Source organism: Giraffa tippelskirchi, chromosome 1 (assembly GCF_054371585.1).
Source record: "Giraffa tippelskirchi isolate mGirTip1 chromosome 1, T2T-mGirTip1v1.2.pri, whole genome shotgun sequence".
NCBI lineage: Eukaryota > Metazoa > Chordata > Mammalia > Artiodactyla > Giraffidae > Giraffa > Giraffa tippelskirchi.
Window position 1 is genome coordinate 208,469,825 of NC_137275.1, and position 25,575 is coordinate 208,495,399.

At 35.6% G+C, this 25,575-nt stretch overlaps 1 protein-coding gene across 6 annotated transcripts in view; it reads left to right on the forward strand.

Annotated features, from left to right (window-relative positions):
• Positions 1 to 25,575, forward strand: part of LOC145519852 (uncharacterized) — a 669,571-nt gene that overhangs the window by 431,414 nt on the left and 212,582 nt on the right. For 2 of the 6 annotated variants that reach the window (XR_014063972.1, XR_014063969.1), the window contains exons 2-4: positions 2,978 to 3,083; positions 21,503 to 21,599; positions 23,252 to 23,318. The gene's annotated coding sequence lies outside the window, so the exon portion shown is untranslated. Of the gene's footprint in view, positions 1 to 2,977; positions 3,084 to 21,502; positions 22,190 to 23,251; positions 23,319 to 25,575 lie in introns of those variants that run through there. The other 4 variants (XR_014063971.1, XM_081524738.1, XR_014063968.1 and 1 more) reach the window with 3 other exon arrangements.

The window sequence follows — 25,575 nt, forward strand, 5'->3', positions numbered from 1 at the left end:
GCAAGACTGAAGGCAGGAAGAGAAGGGGGCCACAGGGGATGAGATGGTTGGATGGCATCACGGACTCTATGGAGAAGAGTTTGAGTAAACTCCGGGAGTTGGTGATGGCCAGGTAAGACTGGCATGCTGCAATCCATGTGGTCTCTGCAAAAGTCGGAGACAACTGAGGGCTACTCCACAGGCCTCAACTTTCCTCAGTCCCTTTGAGCTCATGTGTGGACGCTCTCCTCTCTTAGGTCAGTTCCCTATTGCAAGCCCCTTGCTGGGAGATTATCTTCCCCCCCTTAACCTTATTAGACACCTCATGAGAGAACATGCAGTTCGCTCTTTTCTAAAGCCTCATCAAATGAATTCAGATGACTTAACACTCATACTCGGAGATTGAGTCCTCCTTAAAATCTCACATCATATGGATCTCCAGCCTCAATGGACTAGTCCATTTGAGGTCATTCTAACCACACCAACAGCTGCTAAACTAGTAGGTCATTCCTCTTGGTTTCATATCTCTAGATTAAAGCGGGCCCCAGGAAGCTCTCCATCTCTGCCAAGAACCATTCCCCACTCAGACACTCTTCTCTACACCAGCACTGTTCTGGGACCCACCAGGCTTCGACTGGATTGGATTCCAGAAGAAGCAAAACAGCCAGAAACAAATATTGATAAGTATAACAAAAACAGATGTATTGGTTACTAATTGGACTGGGATTTCCCCCTCTTACCTTATTCACAATAGGACTTCACTCTGTATCTCCCCCTAAGTGGACTATCATTCAAAAACTTCCCTCTGTTTTACCTATTTCTCCATAGTTCTTGTTTTTCTCGGTCTGGCCCTCCTCTTATTTGGAGAAGGAAATGGCAACCCACTCCAGTATTCTTGCCTGGAGAATCTTAGGGACAGAGGAGCCTTGTGGGCTGCAGTCTATGGGGTCTCACAGAGTTGGACATGACTGACGCGATTTAGTAGCAGCAGCAGCTCCTCTTACTGTGATCATCCTAGATGAATTCATTATCTTCTTTCCTTCACATAGTAACACAGTTCAGTTCAGTTCAGTTGCTCAGTCATGTCCAACTCTTTGCGACCCAATGGACTGCAGCACTCCAGGCCTGAAATATTCCAATGAATATTCAGGATTGATTTCCTTTAGGGTGGACTGGTTGGATCTCCCTGTAGCCCAAGGGACTCTCAAGAGTCTTATCCAAAACCACAGTTCAAAAACATCAATTCTTCAGTGCTCAGCTTTTTTTAGGTGAGCTTTCCAACTCTCACATCCATACATGACTACTGGAAAAACCATAGCTTTGACTAGATGGACTTTTCTTGGCAAAGTAATGTCTCTGCTTTTTAATATGCTGTCTAGTTTGGCCATAGATTTTCTTTCAAGGAGCAAGTGTCTTTTAATTTCTTGGCTGAAGTCACCATCTACAGTGATTTTGGAGCCCAAAAAAATAAAGTTTCTCACTGTTTCCACTGTTTCCCCATCTATTTGCTATGAAGTGATGGGACCAGATGCCATGATTTTAGTTTTCTGAATGTTGAGTTTTAAGCCAACTTTTTCACTCTCCTCTTTCACTTTCATCAAGAGGCTCTTTAGTTCCTCCTCTCTTTCTGCCATAAGGGTGGTGTCATCTGTGTATCCGGAGAAGGCAATGGCACCCCACTCCAGTACTCTTGCCTGGAAAATCCCATGGATGGAGGAGCCTGGTAGGCTTCAGTCTATGGGGTCGCTAAGAGTTGGACGACTAAGCAACTTCACTTTCACTTTTCACTTTCATGCATTGGACAAGGAAATGGCAACCCACTCCAGTATTCTTGCCTGAAGAATCCCAGGATGGGGGAGCCTGGTGGGCTGCCGTCTATGGGGTTGCACAGAGTCGGACATGACTGAAGCAACTTAGCGGCAGCAGCAGCATCTGTGTATCTAAGGTTGTTGATATTTCTCCTGGCAATCTTGATTCCAGCTTGTTCTTCATCCAGCCCAACCTTTCTCACGATGTACTCTGAATATAAGTTAAATAAGCAGGATGACAATGTACAGCCTTGTACTCTTTTCCCAATCTGGAACCAGTCTGTTGTTACATGTCCAGTTCTAACTGTTGCTTCCTGACCTGCATACAGATTTCTCAAGAGGCAGGTCAGGTAATCTGGTATTCCCATCTCTGGAAGAATTTTCCACAGTTTGTTGTGATCCACACAGTCAAAGGCTTTGGCATAGTCAAAGCAGAAATAGATGTTTTTCTGGAACTCTTTTGCTTTTTTGTTGATCCTACACGTGTAACACAAGCCCTTCCGTTTCCTGGAAACACCACTGTTACTGATCTCCCTTTACTCCTTGACTTTATAACAGATCTTTGTCTCCAGGGAGATTTCATAGAGTTCACACCAACCCAATTTGATTTCTACACCTGGATTCTTACTTTTATCTTTTTCTCCCCTTAGACATGAGACATCACATCATGTTTTTACTCTTAATCTGTCTTCTTTTACAGTCCAAATGTCATATTAATACCCTGCCTATAACTCACCGTCCCAAACCTTGCCTACCTATTCAGAACTATAAATCTGACCCATCCTTTACTCAGTACCTCAAACCTGACCCTGGCCTGTGATTGTTGGATTTGCTTATCTGCCTCCTCACCCTAAAGATCGGCACTCCTCATTTCCACAGATAAATGAACTCACATAAACACTTCTCTTTATCATATATATAGTGTAGAATCTCTCTTTTTATCACCCATATGTTATTTATATTCAATTGATCAAATTCACAATTCTGACAAGATACTGACCTCCCTCCTTACAGATCTCACTTCTACTCATAAAGGACCAGCTATAGGAGGACCACCACCTCTGACATTTGTCTACAACAGGCTCCTTTCTGTTTTTCCAAACAAAACTCTATAAACAATTCTTACCCCCAGCTAGGAACTATACCACCACACCTCTGTAATCACACTTCACATCTCTCCTTCCCTTCAGGCCTATCTGTCTACCATGTCTCAGGAACTGCAGGACATTCTCTTACTTTCTCAGGGAGACTCCCTTCTGCATATGGTGTAAATACTCCTCTTGTAGGGGTACACTGGTGAGTACACTGTTAGTTTCAGAGATCACTAACAAGTTCCCAGAAAGACTCCTATTTGTATCGATTTCAGCTGTTGTCTTCTTACTCCTGGAATATTATTCTTATGTGGAAGCACTGCCTATGTATATTTTCCCACTAACTGGACAGGAACATGCACCCTGGTATATCTGGCCCCAGATATTTGTATTGCTCTTAACACTCAGACCCTTCCTATCCCACTAACTCATAACTGACCCAGGCGGGCAATTCAATTTGATCCTCTATTAATCAGTTTAAGGATAGTGGCTGGGATTGGGACAGGGACCACAGGACTCACAACCTCTTTAAACTACTATCAGAGCCTTTCTAAAGACCTCACTGACAGCCTAGAAGAAATAACTAACAGCCTTATCACTATCCCAAAACAGCTAGATTCCCTGACATTCTTGGTCTTCCAAAACAGAAGAGGATTAGACCTCCTCACAGCAGAAAAAGGAGGCCTATGCCTATTTTTAGAGGAAGCCTGCTGCTTCTAAGCCAATAAATCAAGCATTGTAATGCAAGCAGCAAGAAATCTGACAAACAGGGCCTCGAGAATGTGTCAACACCTCAGTAATTCATGAGAAAACTGGTTAAGCAATTGGAATTGGATGCCCTGGGTCCTACCTTTTCTAGGCCCTTTCCTTCTGCTTATCCTTATTCTGACTTTCGGCCCATGTTTAATGCATCTTTTTTCAAAATTTCTTCAGGACTGCTTACAAGCCTTCACCAACCGAACTATCCATGAGCTACTTCTAACTCACTCAGATTATCAAAAACTTCGACCCCACACAGATCCCTTTGACCCACATTCTATCCTTTTCTTATCTTACCCCCATGACGCCCCTGTCCCACAGGAAGCAGTTACAGAAGACTGACCTTTGGCCCTTATCCTAAATCAAAAAGTCTAGGCTAAAAATAACCATTCCTTCAGAGAATTTTTCATTGGTGGGGTATAAGAAAGACCCCCATCAGAAAGGGAGGATGCTGGTTCTCCTTAAGGGCTGGTCACCTTCTCTTTTCCCTCTGATAAATTTCCCTTTTCTTGCCTGACTGCCTGGCTTGCTCTCTTCTCTGCACTCACCTTACAGTGTTCACCGAAGAAGGAGCCTTACTATTTGGGCTGATTAGAAGTATGACTTCATGGCTAAACCATCAACAGTTGAAGCTGATACAAATGTTCTAGAGAGGCAACAAAAGATCAGCCAGTGATTGCTTCACTTATGTCAGAAAATTGCTGTGCTACGGCAACTGCAGAACTTCCAAAGAAGCTGCACATCTGTGCTCAATGCAAACCCATGGATGAATCTTTGTAATATCAATATAATATATGTCAAAAACCAAGATCCAGAAGACTACATTCACATGAGTTCCTGTTATGAAATTAAAAATCAAGCAAAACTAAACATTGATTAGCCATATATATAAGTGTGTGTGTGCACGCATGTGTGTGAGAGAGATCTCGTAAAAAAAATGGCAAACATAAAATTTAATATAGTTATCCCCTCTAGGAGAGAGGCCAGGACACAAATAAAGGAAGTAAGCTCTATTATACAAATAGATAACAGTAATTTTATATTATGTATTTTTTGGCTTGGGTGGCATGTTTGAAAAAGATCAAATGAGGAAAAAATCCTTTGCACAAGCAAATTAGGTCAGTATATAATAAACCAAGGATTGTGATTAATCTATTTTTGTTTACCAGAAATTCATAGTTAAAAAGAGGGAAAAGAATCTTACTGTAGTATCTAAGTCCTCTATTGCTGTGTTTTAAAAATTATTAACAACTCCCAATATATTCTAGGTGTATTTTCACAGATAGTGGTTAATAACCTTTTATATATGTATGTGTCAGATATAAGTTGAGACTGCATTGAGATGTTCAAGTTATGTGCTGCCTACCAGCTGCCTCTCAATCAGCCTTTGCCCTCAACTACTGCTGCTCTGAACTCAGGATTGCAGCTGGAATACACTATTTTCACTTATCTGCCTCATCGGTTTTCTATCTGGTGGCTCATACGAGTTACCAACTCTTCCTTCAAACTAGTGTCTGGCTTGGTCTAAGTTTTCCAGTTTCCTCATAAACCCTTCCCTGGTTTCCAGGCCGACATAAATGCCCTCTTATTCCTTTGATCATTTATCCACATTTTGGCAAGTGGGGCAAGTGGAAACCATAGGCTCAACTCACCATATTTGTCACAGAAGTCATTTCAATCTGTTTATTAATTTTAAAGTTTTCTTTTTTTCAGAAATGTGTAACTTTACTGATCTAAGAACTAATCAATTATTATTGAATTATTATTGAATAGAAGTAAGAAATGTTCTGTTCTCTTCCTTCTTTGAGTAAATCTATGCAAAGAGGTTTTTCTGGAACTAAAGATATGAACTGTTCTTCTGATGTTACTGCTGTTGTCTATTCCATGGCCCTATAGTTATATAGTTAGCTAGCTTCCTCTAGATTCTTCTCCAAGTATTTGTATTGCTTCAGGGTGGGCAGGGGCAGTCAGTCAGTCCCCTTGTTTACCCCTAATATGAGCCATGGTAGTAAGACATGAGAAAACCTTCAAATTACATTCACCTAGGGCCTTCTGCTAGCTGTTCCCTCTGGCAGGTATACACTTCCCCCAGTTACCTATTTGTCTAACTCCCTCTTCTCTTTTAAATCTTTCCTCCATTTTACCTTCTCAATGAAATCTACTCTGGCCTCCTTATTTAACACCACAAATTGCCTTTTCATTTCCAATGTTCACAACATCCCTGACCCTGCTTGAGTTTTCCTTTCTCCAAAGGACTTAATTGCTTTCTAATATACTATATTATTTACTTATATTTATGTTTTCCATTAGTTTCTAAATCCTCCAACTAAAATGTAAACTCCATAAAGGTGTAGGGATCTTTGGGTCTTTTATTCACTAATGTATCACATCCAGTTAGAAATATACCAGGCATCTAGTCAGCACCTAATGAATCAGAGTAGAATAAATACATGAAGTTTGTAACATGTTCATGGCACCTTTCCCAGTTTCTAGTGATGCTTGTTATCCTTTTAATATTTTGTAGTGAATAGTGAATACTCATTTCAATAGGACCCTGGAGTGGGAGGGTTAGATCTTTTCTACAGATTTTTCATTTCTATGTAACCAAAATGAGTTTACATCAGCATTTTACCAAAGTGTCTCATAATTTTAACATTTCTGAGCTGAATCTAAATGATCTACATTGATGAGTGTTTTTCTTTCCCACTGGAAACATTCAGGTTAAGCAAATTTATTGTCAGGATAGGATGCCATCTTGTTATCCTAGAAACAGAGGAAGAGATGTAAGTTGAAGGACTTTAATTGCCTGTGACATCAAGTAACATTAGCCTGGTGTATCTAATCTTTCTCAAAAAAAGACATAGAAATAAATATTTGTGCTAATTCGTTAGGGAAACCTCTTCTTGGCAGAATATTGAAACTATACTGTGATTTTCTGCTTATTGGACTCTACATATACAAATTTCTTGCAGACCCTCACCTTGTCATCATAGAGCCTTGCTTAGTTTAAATGGTTCAGCAATCATACATCCTAGGGTGTATAGACAGGACATACTCGATTACATTTTTAGTATTTTCTAACGTTTTTGATAATGTTGTTAGAGGCAACCTCATGGACTGTGTCATTTCTGCAGTAGGACGATCTCCCATATTTCATTTTCAGAGGGTAATCTTAGCTTTCTTTTGGGAAAGGAATAATACTATTGCATTCATATTCTTATGACCTTTATCTACCTTAAATGGCTGGTTTGAGGGTTGTATCACCTAAGCATTAAAAAATACTCTAAAATTTGATTACCTAAATAAAATATTGCATTTTAATTTGGGGTTATTGACACTATACCTAACTTGTATGAGAGGAATTTTCTCCCCATCATATAAGTTGGCAAATGTTTGAAGAGCCTTGTCTCACTTGATCATACCAATTCCATATAATCTATTTGACTACTTTTGGTTAAAAAAAATTAAATTACAATGTTTATCATTTTGAGTAAATATTAAATATAAGAAATATTTAATATCAAACAAGATTTTTATCTTCTAATAATCCATGTATCTGATATTAATGTAGGATTTTTCTGAGCAGATGAATGAAACATTAATAGCTCTTAAACTTTCCTTTTCTAACCCAAGTGCTGTCCAAATTATTTTTAATTTCCAGTTACTAACAGAAATTTCAAATAAGTATCTCTATATATTAATATTTTTTCACAACCTGCTTCATTGTGATTATTATAGAATTCATGTCTCAGCTTACCTAAACAATGATTTAGAGTACAAATATGAGGGTTAGGCGTGAGATACAAGAATAACCACAGTTTTATGCAAAAATTTATGAATGAAATTTTATGGATAACAGAGATTTAAAGTAAAAAAAAAAAAAAAAAAAAACCCGCATTAACAAAATGGAGCAATTTGTTCTTGTTTAGGAAACTGAAGTCCCCAAGGCTTTCTTAAGTAAGGAAATTGAAAGTTTCCCAGCCAGTTAAAAACTAACTTGAAAAATCAAGAATCACTTATGAAATTGAGTGGTAAGATCCTCATCTAAACCAGGAGAAATTATGTAAGCACAGTATTTCTCCCAAAGTGGAAGTATGTAAAAATGATTAAAGACATTTAGCAAATTATTTTTGTAATATATACTGTGGACCTCAATAACATAACCTGAGTTATAAAAAATGCCATTAACAATATCATCTCTATCTCAGTGAATAAGCTGACATCAAAGATGTCTCTAAGGTTTTGATGCCTTACTAAGAGCAGTTACCTTAACTGCTATACCGTGCTGCTGCTTTAGGTCAGACAGCTTGAACTTGCTTTCAGGTATTCAAAAGTGTGAGGTCATTAATAAAAATGTAATAAGTTATTCTCATCATGTTCCTGATCCAACTTCATAAAAATATTATGCACAAATAATAAATGCTTCCTGCTAGTAAAGTGAAGTTGCGCATACAACTTTTCCTATTGTCATAATGTGTTACAGCTGGCTTCACATGTGGGATTATGTGCCTGTGGGCACATAATCTATATGCAAGGTGGCAGAAGAGTCTGACCCAAGTTCTGAGAATACATAGCTCCCTTATATCTAGCCTGAGTGGAATGATAGGAAGTAAAATATACCCAAGAAAAAGCCAATTTAACTACCTTTTGTTGCCTTTCAGATAAATCAAACACCTAAATTGCTACATCTGAATATCTTATGAGTACCTTCTAAAAATTGTAAATAATATCCCTTTTTGAACAGGACAAACCTGAGACATGCAGTTGCCTTTATGGACTGTCTAGCTTTAAACACATAGGAACAAATCGTATGTGATTTTGTGTGAATGGCTGGTGGGGAGCAGAAATGGTTTATTTAAAACTAAAATTTTCTAGATATATGAATCTTTTTAGTCACATCACTGAATAAGTTTTCTCGGTCTCTTTGGCCTGATTAGCTTCTGTGTAATTCTAGCTTTACATTTAAAGTTGAAAAAAATAAATTTCTCTGGTGATACAGAGTTCAGTTAGGTCAAGGAATTAGACATAAAAAATACCTGGCCCTAGTAGAACATAAGGCTAAAAGTCTGGAGAAGTGATTTAATCTCACTTCTACTATAATTAGTTGTTTGAAAAACAGGTTGCTTAAATGAACTTCACCAATCCTCACATATGTTAAAATAAGATAAAGTGTGAAAGGACTTTGAAACTCTAAATACAAGATTATTTTTTAATTCCTCACACTCTTAGCATTTCAATACTAGTATGCTCTTCTCTTATTTTTTTTTCTATAGCCTACAAAGGTCATTAAAGAATTTCATAAAATATAATGAATTATTTAGAAAGATGAAGCACACCAAAAAGTAAAATTAAAATATGTATTTCTGAAAACTACAGTAGTTTCTCTTAAAAGATAAGATGCTTATAAAATGCAGTTTTTAAAAAAATGAATCTCCTTTTGCTCACCCAGGCTTGACCCATTGTTTATGAGTTGTTTTAGGCCTTCTGAGTAAATGTGAGAAGTGATAAGATAATAGGAAATCTAGTGAGAAAGACTTGGCAGAAACACAGTGGGGGCAGAGACGCTCTGAAGAGATTTATACTTTCTAAGAAGCTGGGAAGTGGAATTAAAGCTATGGAAAACAAGCCCATTTGCCAATGCCTCTCAAGCCATATTGCCTATAGATACAATAATGAGAACTTCTATGCCCATTTCTTGTGACAGAGTATAGGATTTGGTACTACAGTGGTGCTAGTGGTAACGAACCCACCTGCCAATGCAGGAAACATAAGAGACGTGGGTTCAATCCCTGGGTTGGGAAGATCCCCTGGAGGAGGGCATGGCAACCCACTCCAGTATTCTTGCCCAGAGGACCCCATAGACAGAGGAGCCTGGTGGGCTACTGCTCATGGGATCACAAAGGGTCGAACACAACTGAAGCAACTTAGCATGCCCCCATGGATAACTGTAAATCCTTAGAGGTCTGCATTATCCAGACAAACTCAGGTACCAAAGTAGCAGACTTTTATTACCAACTTAAACACTGTATGCTCAGCTTCAATAACCCTTGTGGGATAATTGATTTTTACCAGCACTCTTGGGTTCTATCATGCTGCTATAGACAGCCTACACTTACACTTTCCTTTTTTCACCATCATTTTTTTTTTTTTAAAAGCATTCATATCATGTACTTCTATCATCCCAATGTCAATTCAGCAAACTTTAAATATTCTGACAGAACATTTCTTTTATGCGTGTGGTATAAACAGTGAATTATTTTGTAATGATTGAAGGGAGGGTTCCTGTTTTCCCATGGGGCCATCATAACTGAGGCTACATTCGATATAGCAATATAGCTATAGAGGAGACATCATTGTATAGTAGAAGTGCATAGGGGTAGAATTAGAAAGATTTGTATCTGTATCTCAGGTCTCTCTTTTAGAAGTCTCCACTTATTATTCTGCTACTATAGCCTCATAGTTAAAATGGAGATATTAATATTATTCCAAATGAATTTTAAGACTCTGAGAACCTAAAAATGAGGGCAGATAAAAAATTTTTGTAAAGTTAAATATTGTAAAGTTAAAAAATAGAAAATAAACTAATTTTTAAAAAAAACTAAAAAAAAATTTTTGTAAAAAAAAGGAAACTATTTTTAAATACTACTTATTAAATTATCTGTAGTTTATTTTGAAAATAATTTTTATTGATTCATTGATACTGTACAACATTGTATGTCAAATGTATCATCCTTAACTTTTAAGACTAACCCAAATACACCCAACTAGAATACATAGTTATTATTTCAAATTAAGTGAGGAGTGTGTTTTCTATATCTCACCACTGAGATAGAGACAGACCTTGAATTCAGATCTTCCAAAACCAAGATGAATTTCTTCACTTAGAATGCTGAACTTCCCCAGTGGTGTTGAATAGAAACAAAGCCAATGTTGGTGCCAAAGACATGCCAGTCTCCAGGTCCAGAAACAGGCCGAAGAGGTCAGAAACTCTAACCCTGTGGAATTATAAGGATAAAAGATGTCGCATTTCTAATGGAAACTACAAACTGTCAGATTATTACAGGCTTAGGGAAGAGGAAAATTTCTCAAAAATGGGCTTGTACAAAACTGGGAAAAAACAGGGCAGGTCTTAACTCTGTAACTGAGCCTACCTGCCAACAGCACATTGACTCCTGAACTGAAAACCAATAATTCCAATCCTAGTTATTGTCTAGTGGCTTCAGAAGGCAATGTCAAAAACCCCAAATCAATAGAGTAGTTTCACTTTCTCTTGATAATGTAGATAATTAGAAATAGTGTTGTCCCCATCTTAACGACATGAAAAAGTAGTCAGATAAACTACAGAATCATAACTATCCTTGAACTCATCAGATAGCTGGGGTCTCAAAACATCCATCCAAGTGGGCTGAAATCTAGAAGAAACCAGTTCATCCAAAGAGACAGAAAGCACTGGCTTTCCTGTAGCAAACCATACAAGCTGTATATCAAGTGCCATTCAAGCAGATAAAAATATTTTAGCTAAAATGTTTAACAAATTGCTCAAGGTCAAATGCTGGTCAAGGACACTGATAAACTGAAGTCAGTGTTACCTTGAAGGTATCCACAGGAAAAACATAAAAGCAAAGCTAGTTCAACTTCTGATTAGGCTGACTTACACCATATGCAAAAGACCTATAGAAAAACATGGATAGTTTAAATGTAAAATAGTGAAAGAATTATATCTCAAGCAAACATTAATTAAGAGGAAGCTAAAATATGAAGATAGATATCAATATCAAAGACTTTAGTATCAAAGTAGACTTCAGAACAAGGAAAATTACCAGCAAAAAAGAAAAATAAGTACATAAAGTTACGAAATCATTTAAAAGGAAGACATTAATATCTTAAATGTGAATTCACTTAACAACGCATCTTCAAAATGCATAAAACAAAATAACACTGAAAGAAGTAAACAAATTCCACAGTTATGTTTGGAGATATTGACAACTCCTCTCAGTAACCGATAAATCTGTGAGAATATAGATCTGAAAAACAATCAACTAATTTGACCTTATTGACACTTACAGAAATCTCCACTGAATAAAAGCCAAATGTGCATTCTTCTCAAGTGTACACATGAAATATCTACCAAGTTTGAACATAATTAGGTCAGAAAACAACCCTTTACAAGTTTTTAAAATTAAACCATGCCAAGTATGTTTTCTGACAATATTATTAAGTTAAAAACCAATACAAGAAAAATATCTGTAAAATTGTCATATATTTAGAATTTAAATAGAATGCTTAAAAATAACCCACAAGTAAAAGAAGAAGTGTCATAAGGAAATTAGAATTTTAATGAAATAAAAATGAAAAACCATCTTATCAAAATTTATAGAACTCAAAGTGGCATTTAATGGAAAAATTATGGTATTAAATGCTTATTTTTTTAAATTGTAGTATAGGTGGTTTGCAATGTTGTGTTTTATGTGTACAGCAAAGTAACTCAGTTATATATGCATATATTCTTTTTCAGATTCTTTTCCCACATAGGTTATTACAAAACATTGAGTATAGTATAGTTTCCTGTGCTGTACAGTAGGCCTTTGTTGTTTATCTGTTTTATACATAGTAATATGTATGTTTAATGCACTACTAATTTATCCCAGCTCCTAACTTATCCCTCTCTCATACCTTTCCCCTTTGGTAACCATAAGCTTGTTTTCTATTACTGTGAGTCTTTTCTGTTTTATAAATAAGTTCATTTGTATCATTTTTTTTAGATTCTACACATAAGTGATATCATATGGTATTTGTCTGTCTCTGAGTTGTTTCACTTAGTATCTCTAGATCCATCTATGATGCTGTAAATGGCACTATTTCCTTCTTTTTAGTGGCTGAGTAATATTACATTGTGTGTGTGTGTGTGTATATGTGTATATATATGTGTATGTGTGTATTTATGTATATATATTTATATACATCTTCTCTATCCATTCATCTGTCAATAGACATTTAGGTTGCTTCCATGTCTTGGCTATTGTAAATAGTGCTGCTATGAACATTAAGGTGCAGTTATAATTTTATAAGAATTTATGCCCAGGAGTGAGATTGCAGGATCATATGGTAGTTCTATTTTTAGTTTTATAAGGAACCTCCCTACTTTTTCTAAAGTAGCTGCATCAATCTAGATTCCTACCAACAGTGTGAGAGGTTTCCCTTTTCTCTACAATCTCTCCAGCATTTATTATTTGTAGACTTTTTAATGATGGCCATTCTGACTGGTGTGATGTGATACCTCACTGTAGTTTTGATTGAATTTCTTTAATAATTAGTGATGTTGAGCATCTTTTCATGTGCCTGTTGGCCATCTGTATGTCTTCTGTGGAGAAATATCTATTTAGATCTTATCCCCAGTTTTTGACTGTCGGTTTTTTTGTTTGTTTGTTTGATATTGAGCTGCACGAGCTGTCTGTAAATTTTGGAGATTAATCCCTTGTTGGTTGCATTGTATGCAAATATTTCTTCCCATTCTATAGAAATAATTAGGTGCCTTTTGTTTTTGTTGTTGTTGTTTTGTTTTGTTTTTCTTTTTCTTTTCATTACTCTAGGAGGTGGATCCAAAAACATATTGATGTGATTTATGTCAAAGAGCGTCCTTCCTATGTTTTCCTCTAAGAGTTTTATAGTATCTGGTCTTACATTTATGGCTTTAATCCATTTTGAGTTTATTTTTGTGTATTGTGTTAGAGAATATTCTAATTTTATTTTATTTTACATGTAGCTGTGCAGTTTTCCCAGCACTGCTTATTGAAGAAGCTATCTTTTCTTCATTGTCTACTCTTGCCTCCTTTGTCATAGATTAATTGACCATAGATGCGTGAATTTATTTCTGAGCTTTCTATCCTACTCCAGTGATCCATATTTCTGTTTTTGTGCCAGTACCCCACTGTTTTGATGACTGTACCTTATAGTATAGTGTGAAGTCAGGGAGCCTGATTCCTGCAGCTCCATTTTTCTTTCTCATGATTGCTTTGGCTCTTTTAGGTCTTTTGTGTTTCCATAAAAATTACTTTTTTGTTCTAGTTGTGTGAAAAATGCCATTGGTAATTTGATAAGAACTGAGTTGAATGTGTGGATTGCCTTGGGCAGTATAGCCATTTTGACAATATTGATGGTTCCAATCCAAGAAAGTGATATATTTTCATCTGTTTGTGTCATCTTTGATCTCTTTCATCAGCATTTTATAGTTTTTAGAGTATAGATCTTTTGTCTTCTAAGTAGGTTTATTCCTTAATACTTTATGCTTGTTGATGCAATATTAAATGGGATTGCTTTTTAAATTTTCCTTTCTAATCTTCTGTTGTTAGTGTATAGAAATGCAACAGATTTCTGTGTATTAATTTTGTTTCCTGCAACTTTACCAAAATCACTGATGAGCTCTAGCAGTTTTCTGGTGGCAACTTTAGGACTTGCTATGTATAGTAGAATTCTCTGTATATAAAAAGGCCACATATGACAAACCCACAGCTAATATCATACTCAATGGTGAAAAGCTGAAAGTGTTTCCTCTAAGATCAAGAATAAGACAAGGCTGTCCATTCTTGCCACTTTTATTCAACATAGTTTTAGAAGTCCTAGCCATAGCAATCAGAGGAGAAAAAGAAATAAAAGGGATCCAAATTAGAAAAGAAGTAAAACTGCCAGTTTGCAGATGAAATGATACTAAACATAAATGCTTTAACAGTAAAGAAGATATGTCTAAAATCAATGAGCTTCCACATTTAGAAGCTCATTTCAAAAACCACATTAGGTTTTGAAACTCATATTAGAACCCAAATCATATTAGAACCCATATTATACCCATTGGATAGAGAAAGGACAACAAAATCCCTCTCATATACTCAATAAATGAGTAACAACATGTTAGAGTAAATGAGTAAAACTAATGCTAAGAAAAAAATGGAAAATTAATTTACTTCTGATGAGATGTAAATGATAGGCCAATCTGAAATGGCTATAAACATAAATCCTATTTTTTTTAGAAGGAGTACAGATGTACATGAAATGTACCCATTAAAATTAAAAACAGAAAGGCAAAAGGCAGGATTCCTTTCTCTTTTTGTTGTAGAATAATATTCCATTGTGTGTATACACCACATCATAGAGGATATAATGCAAAATGAAATACGCCAGACTGAGAAAGACATGTATTGCATGATCTCACTTAAATGTGGAATCTAAAGTAGTCAAGTTCATAGAAACACAAAATAGAATGTAGGGAAGGGGAAATGGAGAGTTGATGGTCAAAAGATACAAAGTTTCAGTTATTCAAGATTAAGTTCCAAAGAACTTACATAAATATACTTACAGTAGTATACAGTATAGTCCTTGTAGCTTATATTACTGTATTGTATACTGAATTTTTTTAAAAGGGTAAACCTCATGTTATATATAATAATGATAATAATAATAATAGTAACAACAACAATAGGTGCAGAAAGAAGCTTTAGGAAGTCATAGATATGTCTATGGCCTTGATGGAGGTGATAGCTTCAACTGTGTGTACTTATTCCCACACTTATCAAGTTGTAAACATTTTATACATCATTATACTTCAATAAAATGATTTAAATTTTTAAAATTATAGACTAGACAGAATAAGAGTGGTTAGGGAATTTAAAGGTCCTAGTCAACTAGAATCAAGATAAAAAATGAGAATGTATAAAAGAAAACAATTCATGGAAAATAGCTTGAGAAGTTCCCAGATACGTTTAACAAGAAACCCTGTTTGTTTTGAAAACAGGAAATAGCAGAGAAGTAAAAATATTCTGAAGTGTAATGACTAAACATTTTCAAAAACCCAAATGGAAACATAATGAAAATTCACTAAGTAGAAAATATAACAAATAACTCCATATCTGATCATATAGAGTAAAACTAAAGAATATAAAGAGAATAGGTTAGTAGCTACTTGGAAGAAAAGCAGAGTATCAAAAAAGGAATGACAGTGAGACAAATAGCAGATGCCCCACACTATAAGAAAACAAGAAGAAAATGAAAGAATACTTTCAGTGTTTTGAGGAAGTATGTTAACTCAGACATGACACAGCTTAATCACTGTTTAATAACTGGGCAAAATAAACACATTTTCAGACATACCAAATTAAAAATATTTCAGTACTTAAAAAAAAAAGTATCAAGATAGAAAGTGTATGATACACTAAAAGCAAACAAACAAACAATAACAAAAAAAAAAGCAAAGAGCTTGCATTAGTCACTGATAGTAAACAAATAAATATATAAGTAAATAAACACATTTATTTTTGTTGGTTTTACCAGGCAAAACTAAAACTTTAGACAATAAAAATAAAGATGAGGGAGTTCAGTTAGTGTTTTTTAATGGCAGTTTTTTTCTATATTATGAAGAAGGGAAAAATATGTTGGAAACCTGTAAACTTTTGTCCAAAAAATTCAGTGAAATATGTTAAAAATGTAAGGCAAGAAGAGAAACTCAAGCTATTAGTCTACATTATGAAAAGGAAAAAGTTACTAAAGAAAAATTTTAAAACTTTAGAAGGAGCCAATGGATTTCAGAAAAAGATGACAAAGGCAAAGAAAAAGCAAGTGTAAATAAGACAAAAAAATAAATTACAGAATATGAGAAAATATTTATAAATTGTATCTAATAAAAGACATATCCTTTAATATAAAAAAGCCCTTAAAACCAATAATAAGAAGATACCCAACTTATAAAGAGCCAAAGATGTGAATTATTTACTGACGAAGATACACAAATGACCAGTAATCACATGATAAGATGCTCAACATCATTAGTTAGAGGAAAAAGCATAGATTATACTGAAATTATTTTTATGCATGTACTGGTTCACAAAGAAAATTCAAGAGCATGTGTAGGCTAGCAAATGTAAATAATAAAAGTTAAGGGATATTGTTCTTATCTTTCAGTATTCTGTTTGGTCATGTGGTGTCCTACTTTCTGAAGACTTTATTTAGCTCAATTTATGTTCCACCCATTTGCTGAAATGTTAAATTTTGTATATATTTTTCATAGTTTTTAAGAGTTATTTCTTATATTATTATGTTACATTTTTCTTAGAATTCAGATCTTGTTTATGGATGCAACATCATTCAAGAATATCACTGATTATTTTCTTTGGTTTCATTGATCTCACTCTGAGCAACTATTATAACAATTAGTATTATTGTTTGTATCCTTTTCATGTTGAAACTATGCCTCAAATTCTTTGTGAACATTTTCTGGCTTTTTTCATTTACAAATACACCAGTAAATATACATAAGGTGAGGCTTGTCAGTTCGTGGGCTTTAGCATAAACAAATAAGTCGACATTTTTACCATAGACCCCCTCAGTTCAGCATGTGAAGATCTTTTCTCTCATGATGTTCCTTCAGGCACATACCCTCCAATTTCCTGTCAATGTGTTCAGGGTGCGCAAGAAAGCAACACTGCTGTGCTGTCATCCAGAGAGCGGAGTGAGGCCGAAAGCCACACAATTCAGAATAAAAAGATTCACTTAATCCTATTGCTTTCATCTCCTCCCTTTGGCCTTGCTCACTGCTACGCATTAGTTTCCTCAGATACAGTTTCTTCCATTCAAGTTTTCCTCAGGAGAAAAGTAGGAAACAACAGAGCAATGCCATTAAGAGACTGGAGACAGGCTGCTTGGGTTTCAATCCACTGCAGCATTACTTACTGTCTGGTTGAACTTGAGCAGTGTAACCTTTCTGGGTCTCAATTTCCTTATCTGTAAAGGGATAATGTTAGTACTCTTAGGTATCTTATAGAAATGAAATTTTGTTTTTTGTTCAGTTCAGTTCGGTTGCTCAGTCGTGTCCGATTCTTTGCGACCCCATGAGCCGCAGCACTTCAGGCCTCCCTGTCCATCACCAACTCCTGGCCGTTGAGTTGGTGATGCCATCCAACCATCTCTTCCTCTGTCGTCCCCTTCTCCTCCCACTTTCAATCTTTCCCAGCATCAGGGTCTTTTCAAATGAGTCAGCTCTTCGCGTCAGGTGGCCAAAGTATTGGAGTTTCAGCTTCAACATCCGTCCTTCCGATAAACACTTATTTTTTGTAGAGCACCAAGAATAGTGCCTAACACACAGTGGGTGGTATATAAGTACCACAGTAAGTGCTGTATAAGTAACTATTAATACTCTAGACAAACTTTCAACCATCCCCCCCTTTTCTGGCTCATATAGCAGACCTGTCTCTCAAAGGCAGGGAGTGCTGCCATGACAGAGCTTATGGAGATGCATATTTTCATTGGTTTTCTCAGGGCTGGTATTTATTGACCTGGTCCACACTTGAAATAAATTTACTGGTTAAGACCCATGGTGCACAAATTGTTAACTATTTTTAATATGATTCTTAGGTAAACTCCTCTTCAGACTCTTAAGTTGTAGAGTGTTTTCGTTGTGTGGGAGGGTTTCTAGACTCAGTTACCAGTTCTTCACCTGACTTTGTCATTGAGAACTTTGTGGAAGTACTTTTGTCTGTAATTGTTCTCTCCCCCATTCTCATTGGGGATCAATACAATTTTTGTTCATGTGTTTTTGAGTTAGTAGTAATTTTTCAATTTAATAGTAGTGATTAAATCAGAAATCAGTATCATTTTTCCTTGCTCTACAAAAGCTCTTCAACATCTAGTAGAAACAATAAAATCTGTTTGTTCAGACATATGTGGTATGTGTGCAGTCACATGTATGTATTTCTAGGTTTTATGTCAACTGCTAAGTCTTTGGAGTTCCATCAGTGAGGCACATCAGGGATGAATAGACTGTAGTGATGGGTTCACTGGCCTCCGAATCTCTTCCCCTCTCCTCAAATAGAAGTGCTCCTTTTAAACCTGGTTTTATATATCACTTTCCACTTAAGAGTATATTTGAAGAAAAAGTTATTTGAGGAAATCACAAGTTTTAACCTTTTTGGTTAACAAAAGAACACAAATAATATAAAAATACTATTTTAAGTAAAGATAGTAAAGGAACATTTCCTGAGGACAGAGAAAATATAAAGTTCATCCATGTGAGAAATACATTGAGGGTCCACAAGAATGCACACTACTTACTTCATGTAATTGGGTACTCAGATGAAAACAAATTCAAACATATCACTCCATGATGGTTGATATTTCAGGGTGAATAAATAAAACATGGAGTGACCAATCCAGAAAAGAGCCAGAATCTAAGGGAGGAGAATGTTAGGTTTTTCCTATTCTTCAAAATAGACAGGAAGACCAGAAGGCCATTTGAAATCTCCCTGTTCCCACTAAGAAACGTAGAGTAATGTCTTTAAAAACTGGTAATAGTCCTTAAACTACTGTCAGGTTGCCATGCTTATGTTTTTAATATGTTATGCCTAGTCTATCTTCTTAGTAAAACTTTTTATTAAAAAGCTCTGGCAGCCAGTTTGGGGAATGTTACGTGGCACAGTGGATGGTGGTACATGTAAAGAAAAAAGAAAGATAGATTTAGGCACTAAAATCTGTGTTGGGAAAGAAAGGGAGAATACTCATGTTGGTCTTGGCATGCTCTGAGAAATGCACAGAGCTCAGGACACTCAGAACTGTGCAAATCTCTAACAGAATCTCACACTTTTCAAGGATTAGGAACTGTTTCTTCTACTCTGTCAGCAAAAATGAAACAGCTGCTTAGGACACATGATCAGTAGATATTATTAAAACACTTAAAATACAAGTTTTTATTCCACTCTCTCCCTGAAAATATTGAGTCAGCATTGAATAGCAATGTGAACAGGTCAGCAAGTGTTCCCTAGATTTTAATGGATTCATTTGTGAGAGAAAACTGCACAGTGTCTGAAATTAGTTTAGCATATAACTACCTTTTCCTCTGAATTCCTCAGAAGAAAAGCAAGAGTAATCAATACCTTGGACCTGCTGGACCTAATTAGATCCAAACTTCAAAAGACCTTACTCATGTTTTATCATGTGGTGGCTTCTATCACACTTTATTAAGGGTAAAGGAAAGACAGATCACAGGTGCAATGTGATGTCACTGACTTTTGCTAATAGATTTGCTACCTGTTTTTTTGTAGTTAAAAAAGAAAATATGGAAATTTACATGGCAGGGAAAAGTAAGATTATCAGTTTTATTTTAGTGAAATGTTTTTCAAATTAGATTTTACAACTCAGAAGTGGATCGTGACATCAATTTAGTGGCTTACAACTTGAGTTTTTCTTTTAATAAAATAGAATTAAATTGAGTCAAATCAAGAAGGATCTAGAATAGAAATACATTTCAAATGTATGGATTTAGTATTATTTCTTAAAACTTGTTTTTCAGTTGTGAGCATTTGTGAATGTGTATGTTGCATCAGAATGTAAAATGTGCTTTGAATCATAGTTAAAGTTGTGTTTCCAACACTCTTGAGGTATATTTGCCCTGAAAAAAGTAGAGCTGAGGTTGTTGTTCAGTTGCTAAGTCGTGTCTGACTCTTTACGACCCCCTGGACTACAGTCTGCCAATCTTCTCTGTCCATGGGATTTCCCAGGCAAGAATACTGGAATGGATTGCATTTTCTTCTCCAGAGGATCTCCGCAACCCAGGGATAGAACCCATGTTTCTTGCACTGGCAGGCATTGGCATGGAGATTCTTTACTACTGAGTCACCAGGGAAGCCAGAGCTGAGATGGATTAGCAAATATTATAAACCAATGCATGTCTAGACCTCTGAAGGACTGATGCTGAAGCTGAAACTCCAATACCTTGGCCATCTGATGTGAAGAACTGACTCATTTGAAAAGACCCTGATGCTGGGAAAGATTGAAGGCGGGAGGAGAAAGGGACGACAGAGGATGAGATGGTTGGATGGCATCACTGACTCAATGGGCATGAGTTTGAGTAAACTCCAGCAATTGGTGATGGACACAGAGGCCTGGCATACTGCAGTCTGTGTGGTCACAAAGAGTCAGATATGACTGAATGACTGAACTGACTGACTGACTGATGTCTAGACCTCTGAAACAACATAATCATAATGGGAAAGAACAGCAAAGACTTCTTTCCTAAAATGAGTAGAAAATTTTACACTATAATGTAATACCCACAAAAGACAATGTTAATTATTTCTGATATCTTTTTCCGAAGAGAAAAAAGAACACATGTCCATGATTTTTCAAAAGCTTGCTGGGAAATTGCAAAGATATTTTTACATGGAATAGATATTTTGTTTTGTAAATTGTATTTCTTTCTAAATTTAGAGTTTTATTTTGGGAATGCAAAATCAAAACACTTTCACAGATTTGTTCAGTATTAGAATTGTAAGTGATAAACTGGTTACCTATTTCATCAAATTGACAGTAAAACACTTAAAAATTAACATAACACGTAATACTATTGTAAAGTATCTTAGAACTTGATGCTTTGTATCTTAGTGCTTTAACACTATTGTAAAAAACTTAGAACCTTAGTTCCTTGTGTTTTTTTTTCCTTTTTTGACAATTAAGGACATATTAACAATGAAATGAAAATTATTCTATAAGAAACAGAATTTTTTTCATCTAGGCAGATGACACAGATGTCAACTATCCATATGATAGATTAGGCTGCAATCAGTATACCAAGAAAGCTAGCCCATCAAAAATTAGTCAAATGTTGCTAAAATCTTAATATATTCCATGACTTACTTGCATACTGAGGTATTCTGAACTAAGGCAAATGCAATTCACTTCCAAATTTCTCTCTGTTGTGCTCTTTTGTACTCTGGAACAGATCGATATTTCACTTTAGAACAGTGATTCTCTCTCACTGGGTCTGCTAGAACAGAACTATTTTTATTATAACACTAGGATGATATTTGCCTTTTTCGCTCTTCTTTTCAGGAGTGGATAGTGAAAGCTCCTAGAGACTACATAATACATGGTCTCTCAGAAGACTGAACTCAGAAGCGGACGTAAGAACTCAGCTGTCTTCTATCAAGTAAGACATTTAAGATATTTGCAAAAATACCACTCTGATCATATATAATATTTGCTTTGGAAAAAAGTTGTTTCTTCAGAAAAACTGAAAATTTACTTTGTTTACATGAAATGAGTTCACCTTGGTTACTTTCAAATGAATTGATAAATATTTATTTTAAACTTTTAAATTTTAATTTTGACAGGGTAATTTTGATAGTTGTAATTTACACTGCGGGCTTCCCTAGTGGCTCAGTGGTAAAGAATCCTCCTGCAATGCAGGAGGCATGCATTCAATCCCTGGGTCGGGAAGATTCTCTGGAGAAGGAAATGGCAACCCACTCCAGTATTCTTGCCTGGGAAATCCCATGGACAGAGGAGCCTGGTGGTTCTAGCAGGCTACAGTCCATGGAGTCACTAGAGTTGAACACAATTGAGTTACTAGACAACAACAATAACAATTTACACACTAACTCATGTAAAAGAAAGCTTTGAGAGATACTCAGTAATATTTAACAGTGTAAAGGAGGTCAAAACAGACCAAAACATTTGGGAATTGCTGTTTTAGGGGAAAAGTACTCTTTTCCTTTGAAAAAAAAAAAAGAAAGAAAAGGCATGCACAGTTGAATTTCTCCGTCATGAATCCTCCTGTCTCAGCTGTCCGTATCAGTATAACTTTTACCGAGTCACTGAAGTCTATTTCACAGAGAAAACTAGAGGTTGGCAATTGAGAATTATCTATCAAATACAAGCATTTTAATAATTGTGAAGCTCATGAAAACCACACACTTTCTATGCCCACACACATTCTTTTTACACTTCCTTAAAGTGGCAAAAATGAATGTATTCAAGTAATATGACCCAAGAAATAGCCTTCCTATAGCATATAAAAATAAGAATCAAAAGTATATTACCTTAAAACTACTCTAGTAATCAGTGTTTGTTATTCTATCTTGCTTAAATAGCATCTGGATATCCAATCTTATTTGTTGTTTTTAGGGAGATGATTTTAAAGAAAGATTTGCCCTGGAAAATCCAATAAACAAATTAAAGGAAATATGAATTAACAAATAAGAAACTAATAACTATAACAACAGATTAGAACTTTTTGTTTTTCTGATGCTATTATGTGGCACTCTTTCCTCCAAACATTACAAAACTATATAAATTTAACAATATGGTAGGAAAATGTGAATTACCATAGTTTTCCTAGAAGAGAGAAAAACCTGAAAAGATCAGTGAGTAAGGAAAAAATTAAGAACTAACAAAATTTTCTCTTGTATTTTGGAAGCCAGGTATAGAGGGAGTTGAAATGAGCTAGCCAAAATTCTTATGCTCCTATGTTCTGCTTTTATAAAATATCAGAATTTTTGATAATTTAAAGTGTAAGAGAACTAGTTTGCTTCTGGCAACAAATAGTTACTGGATACCATCAGAATAAGCTCCTGGTGAAAATTAATGGAAAGAACACAGGATACAGCTTTGTGTCTAACTTGGGGCTCTTGACTGAGTAACAAAGCATTACCAGTGAGGTTCACTACAGTGTTAACATCAGTCTTGCAGTATATTTTACTTGCCTGGACCTTTTTCAATCATACAAAGTAAAAAAATTTTTACCTTGGCTAATATTAAGATCTGTCATATTAATAATATCATCTCCTTATTTCTACTCAGGTTCAGTTGCTCAGTTGTGTCCAACTTTTGCTATTCTATGGACTGAAGCCTACCAAACTCTGTCCATGTGAGTTTTGTTTTTTTGGTTTATATGATAGAAGTACATTAACTCCTTAAAATAAGCATGAGAGCACGATTGGTCTTATGTATCCATTAACATTTAAAAAACAAGATTTTGCTTTTTTATTATGGTTTGCTCCTTTCAGACTGAACTTTGTGCTTCCTTATTTTATAAAAAACTAATATCATATATAGGGCTTCCCAGGTGGCTCATTGGTAAAGGATCCATCTGACAATGCAGGAAACACAAGTTTGATCCCTGAGTCAGAAAGAGCCCCTGGAGAAGGAAATGGCAACCCACTCCAGTATTCTTACCTGGAAAATCCCATTGACAGAGGAGCCTAGAAGGCGATAGTCCATGGGTTTGCAAGAGTTGGACATGACTTAACAACTAAATGGGCTTCCCTGATAGCTCAGTTGGTAAAGAATCCACCTGCAATGCAGGAGACCCCAGTTCGATTCCTGGGTCGGGAAGATCCACTGGAGAAGGGATAGGAAACAACAACAACAATATCATATATTATCAACCTTTGATAGTATTTCTATCTCTGCTATGAATTTATGAATGCTGCTAATTAATTCTCAACCTCAATTTGGCAAGGTCAGTAAATAGCATGACAGATTATAAACATCTGGATTGAAAGTCCAAAACCTTTGAAATAAAGTGTTTAGTTTTCACTTGATGCAAATCTTAATAAATAAAAACTCTAGGCTATTTACACAGTGACATGTCTCAGAGCAAATTGATGGCATATGTATGATAAACTGTTTGCATGCATAAAAGTTTCTGATATTTACTGAAATTAGGTACAGCAGATGTCACATTAACATTTGGCAAGAAAAAGCCCATATGAATGATTGGAGAAAGTAAATAGTCTACAGGGTTTTAATAGAATGTGTATACATACCAGAGACTTCAGAAACCTATTAAATATTGAACTATATAAACTGACATTGTACTCAGTGGGTGTGTTTGGAATGAATGGGCCAAAGTATAAATCAGTGATTCATAGAGGTGGAGCTTTTCTTCTCTTTTGTAAATCCTAGAAATATGTTCTTCACCAAAAAGACATCGAGCAACATTTGTTAGTGATTTGTAGGAAATGTTAGAAAAATAATAAGAGAAATACCCAAACAACAATCTCCATTAAATATCTGATTATAAAAGATACCCTAATAAATACAAGCACTTCATTCTCACTTTTATTAGACAATTTAAAATTTACTGAGACTATCTGTTTGAATATCCACAAATTCATTTGGCTAAGGTAAGTTTGTGTCAACATTTGGATCACACAATGGTTATATTAGATGCAGAATGATAATTTAGTAGTTGAAAAAACTGTGGAATACGAACTAGAGAAAATAGAGGCTTATATCAAATCCTGGCACTATCTAGTTGAGCATGCTTGAACAAACCCTTACTATTTGATGTCCATTTAGTTATAAAATTGCTACCTTACAGATTTTAACTTATTTTTAAAGAGTCAAATTGCTTATGTAATAATTACCTATAACAATTACAGTAAAATTTGTATCAATAGTGATTATGGATATATGGAACTGAGAAAGAAAATAAGGATAAACTGACTATAGAATATTGCACTGAAATTTTGGATTCTGTCCTGTCTTGAAAAATGGATATGAGTCATTGGTAAAGTGCAGAATAAACATGGTATAGACCACTGTCTCCAACTCCTTGAGATAGGAACCATGTATGTAAACAATACTTTCCCCATTAACTGCAGCTCATTTGCCAGAGTTGAAATCTGAGAGAAGAAAATCAAACCACTTGGCTCAGTACAGACCCTTCTGGTGAGCTGGCAGAAAAGTTAAGCTGAGCCAATATGAGTTTGAGCAAACTCTGAGAGATAGTGAAGTACAGAGAAGCCTGGTGTGCTGCAGTTCATGGGATTGCAAAGAGCTGGACATGACTGAGTGACTGAACAACAACCCTGCTTAGGGAATGTGAGCTAAAAGTCCAGAAGTTACTATTAGGAGTGGGAAATTGGACCAAGCAGCAAAAATATTATGTAAATTCTATACTCCCAGTTTTGTTAGATAGTGAGCAAGGTACATAATCAGAGGAAATGAGGAAGAGAAAGCAAAGAAGTGTTTCATACAGAAGAAGACAAATATGTAACCTATAGGAGAGAAAGAAATCTCATACATTCCAGGTGGGAATATAACATAATAAACCTGTTTTGAAAAACTGGCAGTTTCTGCTCATCCTGAATATTTGCCTCTCCTATGACCCAGAAGTT